This window comes from Trichosurus vulpecula, chromosome 3, assembly GCF_011100635.1.
Source record: "Trichosurus vulpecula isolate mTriVul1 chromosome 3, mTriVul1.pri, whole genome shotgun sequence".
NCBI lineage: Eukaryota > Metazoa > Chordata > Mammalia > Diprotodontia > Phalangeridae > Trichosurus > Trichosurus vulpecula.
Genome location: NC_050575.1, coordinates 21,993,761 through 22,009,688, shown reverse-complemented (window position 1 = coordinate 22,009,688; position 15,928 = coordinate 21,993,761).

Genomic DNA, 15,928 nt, shown 5'->3' with positions numbered 1-15,928 from the left:
AAGAGAGAGAGAGAGAGAGAGAGAGAGAGAGAGAGGAGAGAGGGGGAGAGAGAGAGAGAGAGAGAGACAGAGAGAGAGATGGCAGCATAATGGAAAGATTCTCAGAGTCACAGTTAGAATTATAGAATTTGGAGCTGGAAGGGACTTTAGGAATCATCTAGAATAAAGCCCACATTTTACAAATGAGAAAACTGAGGCCAGAGAGAAATGATTTGCCGAGGATCACATAGTGAATTAATGACTCAGAAGCCTAAACTCCAAAATCTGTGTTTTGTTTTGTTTTCAAAGTCCCGGCTCTGGCACTTATTGGCTCTGTTAAGAGCACTGGCTCCCTAAGCCTCTTTTTTTTTTCCAGCCTGTAAAAAAGAAGTGATGGGAAGAGGAGAAGTTGGATTAGATGCCTTCTAAGGCCCCTTCCAGCTCGAAACTGTGATCATAATCCGGTCACTTAAACTCTCCCAGGTTTAGCTTCCTTATCTGTAAAATGGGGTTAAAAATATTTTGTGTCTGTCTCAGAGGGTTCTGGTGAGAAAGCAGTTTGGAAAACTTAGGATGCTATGGAAAGGTGAATTATCATCATTATCCTCATCATTATTATTATCATAAACTAAACCTCCAGCCTCTCAGTTGAACACTAGACATCATAGTTATTGTTAATTTTCTGTCAAGTAAGCAATTTTTTATGTTTCCTTGCTGTCTTCTGAACTAGGCCACTCAGTATAAAACATATACATATACATATAATATACAGTTTTTTTCTAGTCAAAACTTCAAATACCGAACAAAGTGATATATATATATATATATATATAAAACATATACATATATGTAATAGGCAAGTTAGAGCTTCAGTTAATGATCTAGATATTAAAATGTAAAAGTGGTGGACTTCAGATGCGGAATGAGACATTCTTTTCTCCCACATGGCCAACATGGGAATTTTTGTGCAAAAGTTTTGTTTTCCTTTTTTTTCCCAATGGGGAGAGGTCGGAGGGAGATAAAATAATTGCTTGTTAATTGGAGGAAAAATTTTAAAATAAGAAAAGAAAAATATAATAAAAATGGATAAGAAATTTAATGCTAGAAGAAATTTTGCCTAATAGAGTTGAATTACAGAATATTTAGAGCTGTATGGGACCTTGCAGATTACCTAATCCAAGCCCCTCCCTCATTTTGAAGATGAGAAACAGATTCACAAGAATGAAGAAATTTTCCTAAGCTAATCATATAACTAGTTGGGGGCAGACCCAGAATGAGACTTCAAGCCTACTGGCTTGGAATCTGGAGGTCTTTCTACCACATCACAATGTCTGGGAGCCCTGCCACTCAAGGTTCCTAGTCTATGCCTATCCAACAGTTTCTACCAGGTCCTAGCACAGGATCTTGCACATAGGCTCCTCATTCCTACAATATAAACCCTCCTCATCTCTCAGCCTCTAAGAATCCCTAATTTCTTTCAAACCTCAGCTTTGTTTTCCCCTAAAAAAATTACCATGTATGAGTTGTCTCCTCCAATAGAATTAAGTCCCTTGAGAGTAGGGAACACTTTTACTTTGGTGTTTGTATCCCCAGCTTCTGACACATTATAAGTGCATTAGAAATGCTCATTAATTGATTGATAGATGTTTGTTGAATTTGCTCCTGAATTTTATAGTGAGCAGATGCAGAGGGCCTGGGTGCATTTGATTTCTGTCCAAATGGTCTATTGGAGTTTTCTGTCCTCGGCTAGAATTCAAGACCTAGCCTTCTTTCACAAATGATAGCAGTGCAGGGACAGGGACTGGGACTAAAACTAGGGAGCAAGTTCTAAGCCTTCTAGTTTTCTCTGCTCTATGACTTATCAGTTTCTTCCACACTCCCAAACCAGCCATTTCAAAGCTAGCATCCCCAGAAGAATGTCATCTAACAGTGGCTGCAGCTCTGAGCAAGGGAGGTCAGGGTGCCTAGTCAGAGCATCATAACTGGAGTTAGAAAGGAACTTCAAACCTATCCATCTAGTCCATTTCTTCTGCCACATCCCATTTTGCAGATGAAAATGCCGCCCAAAAAAGTTCAGTGATTTGGTCAAGGCCATCCAGGTAATAAGTATCAGAGGCAGGATTTGAACCCTAGTCCTCCATCATGCTGTGGCTGTTGAGGAAAGGAAAGAATAATTTATTGCTCTGCCTCCCTCCACCCAGGTCTACAGTTACCAGGAGCATCTGAAAAATCAACCCATGAGAAAGTAAACACTAAAATGATAACATCTAAGTATATTTTTATTTTGTAAGAAGAGCCTAGGTCTGGGGAGGCTAAGTGGTTCAGTGGATAGAGCACAGGCTCTGGAGTGGGGAGGATGTGAGTTCAAATTTGTGTGACCCTGGGCAAGTCACTTAACCCTGATTGCCTCCCCCACCAAAAAAGAGCCCGGGTCCCTGTCCTTCACTGGGCTGGGTTTGTTTTGCTAGCTGAATTATAATAGCTCTCATTAAGGTTTACAAAAAACTTCCCATCCAACAAGCCGATGTGCTAGGTAGTATTTTAGAGAAGAGGAAACTGAGTCTCAGAGGGATGAAGTCACTTACCCACATCACAAAGCTTGTCAGTGTTGGAGCCAGGATCAGAAAGCAGGGCTCTTGGCCCCACCTCCAAGGTTCTTTATATTGCATCATGATGCCCATGATGCATCATTCACCCAGGCTCACAGGGTTTAGAACTGGAAGGGGCCTTAGACATTACCTCTTTAACAGATGAGGGAAAAAGTCCAGAGAGGGAAATGACTTGCCTAAGGTCACACAAGTAAAGAGAAGCAGAGCTGAGACTTGAACCCAGGTCCTCTAAGCAGATCACTAAGGTCCCTTCCAATCCTTGATAGATAAGTTCTTATCACAACAGCACAGCTACCTCACTTTCTGGGGGAGGGAAGAGGGCAATCTATGCAACATTGTGGGGTTATCCTTGCCTGGAGAAGCTAGTATGCCCAGACCCAGCTGTGCTTTAAGATCTTTAATTATTTATCCCAGATGAGGCATTGTTCCAGGACCCAACCAGCATCTTAAAAGGGCCTCTGGGGAGGAGAGGCTTCATTCCCAGGGATAGGGCAGAGACAGCAGCCACATCAAAGGCCTGGGGCTACCCCAGGAGAAAGATGGGAGAGCTAGTTCTGAGCTACCCAGAATAATATTTGCATCTCTGATTTTTAAAGGGATAGGGGCTTGAGGATGGATTTCTATTCAAATATGAGCAACTGAGTAAATACTCTGATACCCAAGTTCCTTAATCTATGCCTGTGAAGTCTCCATGGATCTTGCCTGCTTTTCATTGAGCTCATATTTCCTTAGGTCCCCTCAGTAGCCAGCCCTGTGCTCAGTCATGATAGGAGAAGCACAGTTCATAATCTGAGGAAAACAAAATAGATGCAGATCTGGGCTCTACATTCTAAAAGACAATGTAGTAGAAAGAGCAGTGGATTTGATGTCAAGGGTTGTTGTTCAGTTGTTTTCCAGTCATGTCTGACTCTTTGTAACCCATTTGGGGTTTTCTTAGCAAGGATACTGGAGTGGTTTGCCATTTCCTTCTCCAACTCATTTTACAGATGAGGAACTGAAGCCAACCGGGTGAAGTGACTTGCCCAGGGTCACATAGCTCATAAGTGTCTGAGGCCAGATTTGAACTCAGGAAGATGAGTCTTCCTAACTCCAGACCTGGCATTCTATCTACTATGCCACCTAACGGCCCCAGAGGACCTGGGTTCAGATTTCAGCTCTGTAAATTACTAGCTAGAAGATGGAGCTAGGGCAAGACTCTTCTTTCTGGGTGTCAGTTTCCTCATCTGTCAAAAGGGAAGTTTGTACCAGATAATGTCAAAGGGTACCTTCCACCTCTAAATCCATGAAAAAATGGGAAAGAGAAGGGGCAGACCCATGTTCTGCCCTAAGGGTGTTCACAGGCTGGCTAAGGAGACTAGATTCACACACATGAAATTAAAAACAAAAACAGAAACAAAACAAACCATCTAGGGCCACTTGTGACATATGCCTGTTCAGACAGATCCTTAGGGGCTCAGAGGAAGGAGAGACAAGACTGGGCTGAAATGAATCTAAGAGGTTTCCCGAAGGCAGTGGGCCTTGAAGGAAGGGTTGCATTTTGATAGAAGAAAGCAAGGAGAGCATTCCAATGAGGCTGAGCAGAGGAGCAAAAGCAGGAAGGAGCCTACTGTATGCATTAAGAATACCAGCCTAATTAGAGGGAAGTGTCCTTGTAGGGGAGTAGTTTAAAATCAAGGTGGCTAGGTGACGTAATAGAGCACCAGGCCTGGAGGCAGGAAGACTCGAGTTTTAATCCAGTCTCAGACATTCACCTACTGTGTGACCCTGGGCAAGCCACTTAACTGCTTTCTGCCTCAGTTTCTTGAAGTGTGAAATGCAGATAGTCATAGCACCTACCTAGAGATGGTATTGTGAGGATTAAATGAAATATTTGTAAAGTACTTAGCACAGTGCCTTGTCACATAGTCAGAATTTAATACTTATTTCATTCTAAGAAAAAGTAAATTGGGGCCTGTGAAGAATCCAGGTTTCATCACCACCACCCCACTCTAGGCCTTGTAAATTAGGGTCAGTTGCTTATGGGGACACCTTTCAATGTGTAGCAATTCTTTCATTAAATCTTCTTCAGCGGGTTGGGGAGTTCATTAGACAGAGTATCTCAGAAAATCATGCACCATTGAGAGAGAGTTTCCTTGAATAAAATTATCTGGTCAGAGAGATGCCTGGTGGTGGCAGGCTTCCTCAGTGAGGCCAGCCATTACATCCTGATTGTCAATGTACTGGCCACAGGGAGAGTGGATCATAGATCCTTGAGAGAGGATGTTAATTGAGGAAACACTAGCCTTCAGGAGTTCTGATTCACACCAGACCCCAATCCATGATGGGAGAGGTACCTGGGAGAGTTCTTGTACTTAAGTCTTTAAGCAATGACTCTTCTTGATAAATGTGTAAATTGAGCATCAGTTGGGAATTATGTTGGGTTATATACATTCCTTTGCCCACTTATAGCAAGGGTGCGAAGTCAAATGATGTATTTCTTCAAAGTCCTGAGTTTGGAGCCAGTGTCTGGTGACCTAGAAGGTTTTAGACAGTGGTGGGAGTGAGGCTGAGAGAGACATTTTATTATTCGTCGCTTTATTGTTGTTACAGATTGTTTATTTGCTCTTACTGATTCTTTGTCCAAAATGGAGCTAAGGGACATAAACCTTCAGCTCCCAGGCTACCACCTAGAGAATATTGCCACAGAGATAGACCCCAGCAATGGTACATGGATTCTGTCCCAGAGTTCACCAGTTTGGTGATGTCTTTGTCAGTCGGCTTTTGGAATCTTATGGGAAAGAGACGCCATAGTTTGTCTTTCTTGTTTGTGGCAGTCCAGCAAGTAGCGTCAAGCAGCATTTTTGTCCCCTCTCCCCTCTGCCTCCTTCAAGACTCTGGTAGGCTTTGGTTATAGGTTGGTGGTGGCCCTCAGAACCAATGGGATGCCCTTCACCAATCCCATCCTGATTCTTGCTCAGGGGAGGAAGAGACAAAACAAGAGACCAAGGCATGTCCCTCATGGTTTCTCCGAAAAGCAGCCAGCATACTCACATTATTTACTTCCCAACCCTTTGCAGTTTGTGTATGTCTATGGGATTCCACTACTAGGCTTATACTCCAAGAAGGTCATTGATAAGAAGAAAGTCCCCATATACACTAAAATATTTATAGCAGGGGCAGCTAGGTGGCCCAGTAAATAGAAAACCAGCCCTGGAGTCAGGAGGACCTGAGTTCAAATTCGGCTTCAGACACTTGACACACTTACTAGCTGTGTGACCTTGGGCAAGTCACTTAACCCCAATTGCCCTGCCTTCCCCCCTCCAAAAAAAATTAAAAAAAAAAATAAAATATTTATAGCAGCACGTTTTGTGATAGGAAAGATGGGAAGGTAAAGTTGACACCTATTTAATTGGGAATGGCTAAACAAATTGTGTTACATGAATGTAATGGAATGTAACTATGCTATAAGAAATGATGAATCGGATGAATATAGAGAAATGTGGAAAGATTTATACAATCTGGTCCAAACTGAAGTAAACTGAGTCAAGAAAAAACAACATACAGCAATATAAATGGAAAGGACAAACACAAAATAATAAAAGTTGAATTATTTTGTTGTTCAGTTGTATCAGACTCTTCAGGGCCCCTTTTAGGGTCTTCTTGGCAAAGATGCTGTAGTCGTTTGCCATTTCCTTCTCCAGCTCATTTTATAGATGACAGACTGAGGCAAACAGAGTGAAGTGACTTGCCCAGGGTCATACAGCTAGTAAAATCTGTGGCCAGATTTGGACTCAGGAAGATGAATCTTCCTGGCTCTAGGCCCTGACCTCTTCCCACTAGACCACGTAGCTGCCCTTAAAAGTGAATGATACAAAATTACAAAGAACAAGCAAGGCTCCAAAGAAGAGATATGAGGAAGCATCCCCATTTCATGCGTTTGAAGAGATAGGAGGTCCATGGATTTAGCACTTTTGTGTATGTTCAGAGTTTTTATTCATTGGTTATTCTCATTTTTCCTCTTCTTTTTCTTTTTTAAATATTATTTGTTATATGGGGCAACAATTAGGATTGGGAAGTAGGAAAGATACTAGAAATTTTGGTGATAAAAAATAGATGCCAATAAAAATTATCTTTAAAAAAGATGTCACCAAATTAGTGACTCCTTGGACAAACTCCACTCGCCATCTGCAGAATCTCTTATCTCTGTGGCAGCATTCTCCAGGTGGCATCCCAGCAGCCAAATGGTTACAGCTTATTTTGTCTGTTCATGTGAGTTGTGGTTACAAGTCTAGAGCTCTGTGAAACACGGCAAATCCAGGGAAGAGATGGGGTTTACCAGATGGAGAGATGCAAAAGCAAATTCTGATTGGGTAGATCCACAATAATCCAAGCCCTGTGGATATGGAATCAACACTGTTGCACTGAAGAAGATGGAGCTGAGAGATAGAAGTCATCATTTACTCTCTGAGAACAACAGAGGGCTCAGCACTTCCTCAGGGACCCAAGCCCAGTGGGAGGATCACCCGACTTCCGATCCTTTCTGTTGAACAGAATTAGGATAATAGATATCAGTGCCACCTGGTGGTTAAAAAAAAATGCTTTTCAGATTTGCAGGATTTCTCCTGGGCTGACCACACTACTCTCCCCCAACAATCTATAGAAAGATCCAAGTGTTCAGTAGTCTTCCCTTTGTCTCCTCCTGTTCCCCAACCTTCTGACGCAGGTCAGGACTCCTCTTTTTGTCTTTAGATTTTTTTCTTCTTTATTTTTATCTTAAAGCATTTCTTCAGTTCTTGAAGAAACTATTCTGTCTGAGACAAATTAAGTTGCCTTGTGCCATTCACTGCATTTAAATGTGACATGTAAACTCTTAAGGTAATATTAATTCCAGCTCCTTCCTTTTGTTGGTTTTTTCCAATTTATTTTGTACATAACTTGTTTGTACATAGTTGTTGGCATATTGTCTCTCCCATTAGACTGCAAGGTGTTTGAGAGCAGGGACAGTCTTTTGTCTTTCTTAGTATTTCCCAGCATTTAGTGCAGTGCTTGGCAGGGTGGGCAATTAATAAATATATATTGACTGATTTTCCTGTATAAGCTAAAAGTACCATAATATCTGTTATATTCCTCAATACCAATACAATATAATGAGCTGATTTCATTTTTAAAGAAAAACTTGCAGTTTTTACAAAGTACAGTAACTTGAGAATGGTCATAGATAATAATCTGAAATTTTCAGTAATTCAATTTGATACTCAAATTTTTGTAAGTGAAATACTATCCTTTGGTGATAGATAAAATGTAACTGGTTTAAAGAGAAAACTCTATAAGCTGAAACTAATATGAGCAGATATATGCCAGTTTAAATAGTAGAAATACAGGAACGCAAAGTAAAATAAAACCCTAAGTCCAGAAATATAATTCACTATATTTATCATTAGGATTTACTGTTATTACCACATTTGCTTTTATGAATCCTTCAGCTACAGATAGCATGACATCTAATAAATTAAAATGACATCTTAAAAGTGTATTGGAGGATATGTTGAATGTGTCCTGAGAAAATTAGGTGCCTTGATAAGGGAAAAAACCATTTTCAACAAAAAACATTGACATCAGAGGATTGTTTACATCATAAAAAGTTGCTTACAGAATCACTCAGTGTTAAAATATGTCATTGGAGAAGGGAAACTTTGGTACTACCTGCAGCTATGGATATGTTGGAAGTGATGCTTGGCAAATCATACGCAAAGTAGCTTCAGTGGTTCCATTGGCAAGTAACATGCTGGGGCAGGAAAATTGACTATATGCCTGAAAACCTTTGGAATCAATTATATCAGAAACTAAAATCTTCCAGTTTTGTTTTTTTAAGTGGCTGGAGCAACAGATATAGTTAATGATACTCCTCTGATCGCATATGTACAATATGCTGCTGAAATTAATGGTAGCAAAGATAAGTTATTTTGTAAACCTGTTGATAGCAATACTACGAAAAGAGAAATTTTCAATATAATTGATGCATTTTAAGAATGAAAATAACATAATGTGGGAAAATTGCATTGGACTCCCAATGATAAATGCCAAGATAAAGCATAGGTTTACAAACACTAGCTACCACCACAAAGCACCCTTTCCTCTTTTGAGGTTAACTTTATCTGAATTTGTCACTTTACCCAGATCCCAGTGGCTGTTATCTACCATTCTCCAGAACATTCTTTTTTTTGTGAATGAGTTAAGGGCCCACCTCATAATCTCCTCCACTCCAACTACTACTTTCTTTCTTTTTTTTAAAATTTATTTATTTAACATATTTAGTTTTCAGCATTGATTTTCACAAGAGTTTGAATTACAAATTTTCTCCCCATTTCTACCCTCCCCCCCACTCCAAGATGACATATGTTCTGGTTGCCCTGTTCCCCATTCAGCCCTCCCTTCTGTCACCCCACTCCCCTCCCATCCCCTTTTCCCTTCCTTTCTTGTAGGGCAAGATAAATTTCTACACCCCATTGCCTGTGTATCTTATTTTCTAGTTGCATGCAAAAACTTTTTTTTTGTTTGTTTTTGAACGTCTGTTTTTAAAACTTTGAGTTCCCAATTCTCTCCCCTCTTCCCTTCCCACCCACCCTCCCTAAGAAATCAAGCAATTCAACATAGGCCACATGTGTATCGTTATGTATAACCCTTCCACAGTACTCATGTTGTGAAAGACTAACTATATTTTGCTTCTTCCTAACCTATCCCCCTTTACTGAATTTTCCCCCTTGACCGTGTCCCCTTTCCAAAGTGTTTGTTTTTGATTACCTCCACCCCCATCTGCCCTCCCCTCCATCATCCCCCCATTTTTTTATCTTCTTCCCTCTTCTTTCCTGTGGGGTAAGATACCCAATTGAGTATGTATGGTATTCCCTCCTCTGGCCAAATTTGATGAGAGCAAGATTCACTCGTTCCCCCCTCACCTGCCCTCTCCCCTCCTCCTACAGAACTGCTTCCTCTTGCCACCTTTATGCGAGATAATCCACCCCATTCTATCTCTCCCTGTCTCCCTCTCTCAATATATTCCTCTCTCATCCCTTAATTTGATTTTATTTCTTTTAGATATCTTCCCTTCATCTTCAACTCACCCTGTGTCTGTTCTCTCTCTCTCTCTCTCTCTCTCTCTCTCTCTCTCTCTCTCTCTCTCTCTATATATATATATATATATATATATATATATATATGTATATATATATACACATACATATATACATACATGCACATTCACTTACATATATATATACATAAACATATATATATATATGCATATTCCTTTCAGCTACTATGATATTGAGGTCTCATGAATCATACACATCATCTTTCTATGTAGGAATGTAAACAAAACAGTTCAACTTTAGTAAGTCCCTTATGATTTCTCTTTCTTGTTTACCTTTTCATGCTTCTCTTGATTCTTGTGTTTGGAAGTCAAATTTTCTATTCAGCTCTGGTCTTTTCACTGAGAAAGCTTGAAAGTCCTCTATTTTATTGAAAATCCGTATTTTGCCTTGGAACATGATACTCAGTTTTGCTGGGTAGGGGATTCTAGGTTTTAATCCTAGCTCCATTGACCTCCAGAATATCTTATTCCAAGCCCTTCGATCTCTTAATGTAGAAGCTGCCAGATCTTGGATTATTCTGATTGTGTTTCCACAATACTCAAATTGTTTCTTTCTGGCTGCTTGCAATATTTTCTCCTTGATCTGGGAGCTCTGGAATTTGGCGACAATATTCCTAGGAGATTTCTTTTTGGGATCTATTTGAGGAGGCGATCGGTGGATTCTTTCAATTTCTATTTTGCCCTGTGGCTCTAGAATATCAGGGCAGTTCTCCTTGATAATTTCTTGAAAGATGATATCTAGGCTCTTTTTTTGTTCATGGCTTTCAGGTAGTCCAATAATTTTTAAATTATCTCTCCTGGATCTATTTTCCAGGTCAGTGGTTTTTCCAAGGAGATATTTCACATTGTCTTCCATTTTTTCATTCCTTTGGTTCTGTTTTATATAATCTTGATTTCTCATAAAGTCACTAGCTTCCACTTGCTCCAATCTAATTTTTAAGGTAGTATTTTCTTCAGTGGTCCGTTGGACCTCCTTTTCCATTTGGCTAATTCTGCCTTTCAAGGCATTCTTCTCCTCATTAGCTTTTTGGAGCTCTTTTGCCATTTGAGTTAGTCTATTTTTTAAGGTGTCTTTTTCTTCAGTGTATTTTTCAGTATGTTTTTGGGTCTCCTTTTGCAAGTCATTGACTTTTTTTTCATGGTTTTCTCACATCCTTCTCATTTCTCTTCCCAATTTTTCCTCTACTTGTCTAACTTGCTTTTCCAAATCCTTTTTGAGCTCTTCCATGGCCTGGGACCAGTTCATGTTTTTCTTGGAGGCTTTTGGTGTAGGCTCTTGTACTTTGTTGACTTCTTTAGGCTGTATGTTTTGGTCTTCTTTGTCAGCAAAGAAAGAATCCAAAGTCTGAGACTGTATCTGGGTGTGTTTTTGCTGCCTGGCCATATTCCCAACCAACTAACTTGACCCTTGAGTTTTTCAGTGGGGTATGACTGCTTGTAGACTAAAGGGTTCTATGTTCCATGTTTGGGGGGGATGTGTCAGTTCTGCCACACCAGCACTCCTCCTTCCCCAAGAACCCCCAACCCAGACTGGACTTAGATCTTCAGCAGGCTCTTCACTCCTGCTCTGATCCTCCACTTAATTCCTCCCACCAGGTGGGCCTGGGGCCAGAAGCAACTGCAGCTGTACTTCTGTAGCTGCCCCACCTCCGCTGCCCCAGGGGCCGTGGCCGAAGGGTGAACTCCTTTTTTTCACTCTGACCCCAGCAGCTTTTCCCACTAACCTTCTCTGTTGTCTTTGGTGTTTGTGGGTTGAGAAGTCTGGTAACTGCTGCAGCTCACTGAATCAGGGCACTAGGGCACACTCCGCCCGGCTCCTGGTCTGGTTGGTCTGAGCCTCTCACTCTGGGCTCTGCTCTGCTCCCCTCCCAGCTCCCAGCTCCGTGTGGGATAGGCCTCACCCAGAGACCATCCAGGCTGTCCTGGGCTGGAGCCCTGCTTCCCTCTGCTGTTTTGTGGATTCTGCAGTTCTAGAGTTGGTTGAGAGCCATTTTTATAGGTTTTTGGAGGGACTTGGCGGGGAGCTCATGCTAGTCCCTGCTTTCCAGCCACCATCTTGGTTCCGCCCCTGGAAGTCCCCTACTACTACTTTCATACTAGAAATTGTCAGCATGAATGTTGATATTCCCTCAAACACCCTAAACCACACATCCTCAGTTTCTTCATCTACTCGAGCTCCCATCACTTACTCTTACACTCTCCCTCAGCTGTACACAGGGATTGTTGCACCATTACCCATAAATAAGCCGTTTGTATGATCAAGAACTCTGAAATTCCCTTATCTGATCATAACCTTCTATCATTCCATATATCCCTATTCCTTATCCCTCCTTGTCCTTACTGTGACCTCCAGTACATCAGTATTTCCCTAGGCCCATACCCCTAATCTGGCTTCGCTTTCTAGGAAGAGAGTCCCAATCTCAACCATTTAGTTAGTTCCTCCACTGTCCAATCCCATGCTCCTTTCTCTTATTGTACCTCATGTCTTATCCACCATTCACCTCTTGAACAGAAGTGACATAACCATGTTCACTGGATCTAGTGCAAATTTATGTCATCTGATCTCAACTGAAGTCTCACTGAAACAAGGCAATCAATCTTTTTACTTCTTAATTGATTTTTCTGTGTCATTCACTACAGCAGCTATTCTAAATAATTTCTGTGATCAAGAGGTGTTTCTTCTAACCTAGACCAAATCTCTACATGAACATATGATCCCATCCCTCATACCTTCTCAGTCTTCTCCTGCCAATTCCCCCTACTATCATCTCATCTCATCTCATCTCATCTCATCTCTCTCTCTCTCTTTCTCTCCCTCCCTCACTCCTTCCTTCCCTCTCCCTCCCCCTCTCTCACATATACACATTTAAGCACATTTAAACTTTTAATATCTTCCTACCTACTAGTTCCTTCCCTGATGCCTACAGACATGCCCGGATCTTTAAAAAAAATAAAACAAAACCCTCACTAGATCAGAGGAGCGTATATCTAGAGCTGGAGGGGACCTCGGGAGCCATCTAATCCAACACCGTCATTTTACAGATAAGGAGAATGAGGCCCAGAGAGGTTAAGTGACTTTTCTAAGGTCATATAGGTATTAAACACCAGAGGTTGGATTTGAACCCAGGTCCTCCTCTGATTCCAGAAATAGTACTCTTTCTACAATACCATGCTTCCTCTCCATTTTTCCTCCCTTTCTTAGTTAAACTCCTTGAAAAAACTATCTATGCTTATATCCAACTTCTCACTCTCTTTTCTTTAATTTTTTTTCAAAGATCTGCTTTCCCTCCTTCCTCCTTCTCTTCCCCTCCTCCACTCCCCACCATTGAGAAAGTAAGGAAAACAAAATCCCTATTACAGACAAGTGTAATCAAGAAAAACAAATTCCTGCACTGGCCGTGTCCAAAAACTCTGTCTTGCTCTTTCCATCAGGAGACTGTTCTCACTTTCTTCCCAGTCTGGCTTCTGACCTCAGCATTCAACTGAGTTATCTATGATCTTTTATTTTTGTTTATGTTTGGTTTTTTTTGGCCGGGCAATTGGAGCTAAATGACTTACCCAAGGTCACACAGCTAGTAAATGTGTCAAGTGTCTGAGATCACATTTGAACTCAGGGTCCTCCTGACTCCAGAGCCAGTGCTCTACTCACTGCGCCACCTAGCTGCCCCCTACCTATTATCTTTTAAGTGCCATATCAATGGCCTTTGCTTAGTATTCATCGTTATTGATTCCTTTATTGCATCTGATACTGTTGACTGCCCTCTCCTGGATATTCTCTTCGAGTTTCATAACTCTCTTTTGATTCTCCTTGTGCACATCTGATCACTTCTGTCTCTTCTACTGGTTGTTCATCCATAGCACGTCCTCGTGGGTGTTCCTTAAGGAACACTTCTCTGGGCCCTCTTCTCTTTTCTTCCTGCACTCTTTCGTTTGATGACCTCATCAATTTTCTTGGGTCCAATTTTCATCCTTTTGCAGGTACCTCTCAGATCTAAGTATCTAGCCCTAGTCTTTCTCCCAAGTTCCCATCTCACATCAATACCTGCCTATTAGAAATTTCAAACAAAAGAACAAGTAGATAGGAAACCATTAACTGTGCATGTGTATGTGTGTGTGGGTGTGTGAAAGAGATATGTAGGCATCTCAAAATCAATATGTCCAAAACAGAACTCATTATCTTTCCCCCAAATCTATACTTCTTCCTGATTTCCCTTTTTTATATCAAGAGCATCATCATCAGAGAGTTAATGGACTCAATATGCAAACTAAGACATATATTTATGACTATGGACAATGTGGGAATTTGTTTTGCTTGACAATGCATATCTTACAAAGATTTTGTTTTCCCTTTTTTTCCGGTAGGGAGGGGAAGTAGGTTGGAAAGAAAGAAATTTATTTTTTTTATTTTTAAAGCTTTTATTAATATTTTATTTTTCCCCAGCTACATGCAAAAACAATTTTAACATCCATTTTTAAAACTTGGAGTTCTAAATTCTCTCCTTGCCTCCCTCCCCACCCACCCCTCATTGAGAAGACAAGCAATTCTATATAGGTTATACATGTGTAGTCATGCAAAGCACATCCATAATAGTCATGTTGTAAAAGAAAACATAGACAAGAAAAAAAAAACTCGAGTAAAATAAAGAAAGCAAAAAAGTATGCCTCAATCTGTATTCAGACACCATCAGTTCTTTCTCTGGGAATGGATAGCATTTTCATCATAAGTCTTTCAGGGTTGTCCCAGATCGCTGCATTGCTGAGAAGAGCCAAGTCATTCATGGCTGATCATCTTACAATGCTGCTGTCACTTTGTACACAGTACATTTCACTTTGCATCAGCCCATGCAAGTCTTTCCAGGTTTTTCTGAGAGCATACTGTTCATCATTTCTTATATTACAATAATTTTCCATCATAATCACATACCACAACCTGTTCAGTCATTCCCCAATTGATGGGCATTCCCTCAACTTGTAATTCTTTACTCCCAGAAAAGAACTGTAATAAATAGTTTTGTACACATAGGTCTTTTTCCTTTTTGTTTTAATAAATTTAATTTTTAAAAGACCATCATCATCCCTCTAGTCACTCAAATGCGTAAACTTGGTATCATCCTCTGTTTCTTCCTTTCACTCATCCCCACATACCCTGTAAGTTCTCAAATGGTGTTGTTTCTACCTCTACAAATCCTCTCATATCCATCCCCCTCTTTCTACCCCCTCACACAGCCACCACCCCTACCTCAGTTTGAATAATTGAAATTAAGTCTCTCTTATTCCACAGGTCTAACCATGTTCCATTCCTACTCAATAAACTTCAGTGTCTCTCTGTTAGCTCAAGATCAGATATCACCTCTGGCATTTTAAGTCCTTCACAAACTTGTCCAATCCTTCCTATCATCCAGCCTTACCACATATTACTCTCCTCCTTACATTCTATAGTACATCAAAACCAGCCTTCTTGCTGATGCTTAGACACAACACTTCATCTCTAGCTCTATACCCTTGTATTGGCTCGACCCCACACCTAGAATGTACTCCTTTCTCATCTGCACATCCTGGAATTTCCATTGTTGTTCAGTCATTTCTGACTTTTCATAGCCCCATTTGGGTTTTTCTTGGTAAAGATAGTGGAGTGGTTTGTTATTTCTTTCTCCAGCTCACTTTACAGATGAGGAAACTGAGGCAAAGAGGGTTAAGTGATGTGCCCAGGGTCACACAGATAGTGTCTGAGGCCGGAGTTGAACTCAGGAAGATCAGTCTTCCTGATTCCAGGCCAGGTACTCTATCCACTGTTCCACCTACCTGCCCTTGAAATCCCTAATTTCTGACACCCTGCTTAAGCACCATCTTCTATGTGATGCCCTTACTGTTTACCCTGGCTTTGAGTGTCTTCCCCCAAACTTACCTTGTATCTGCTCTGTGTAGGTTTTGCATATACCTATATGAATATGTTGTTTCGCCTTTGGGGGAAATTGTTTTTCTTGTACCAAATGAACTTAATAAATTATAATTAATTTTCATTTGTTATTAAGAGTTTTAATATTGATAATGTATTCAAATACCTCTAGACACTTAAGGTTGTTTGTCCTTTGTTTTTGAAGAGGACCATGACATCAGGGAAATGATGACATGACTTGCAATTGACCTTGATTTGAGTGAGGGAGGGCTATGCAAGGTTACCAGCCTCACCTTCTCCTCCAGAGCCACCTGG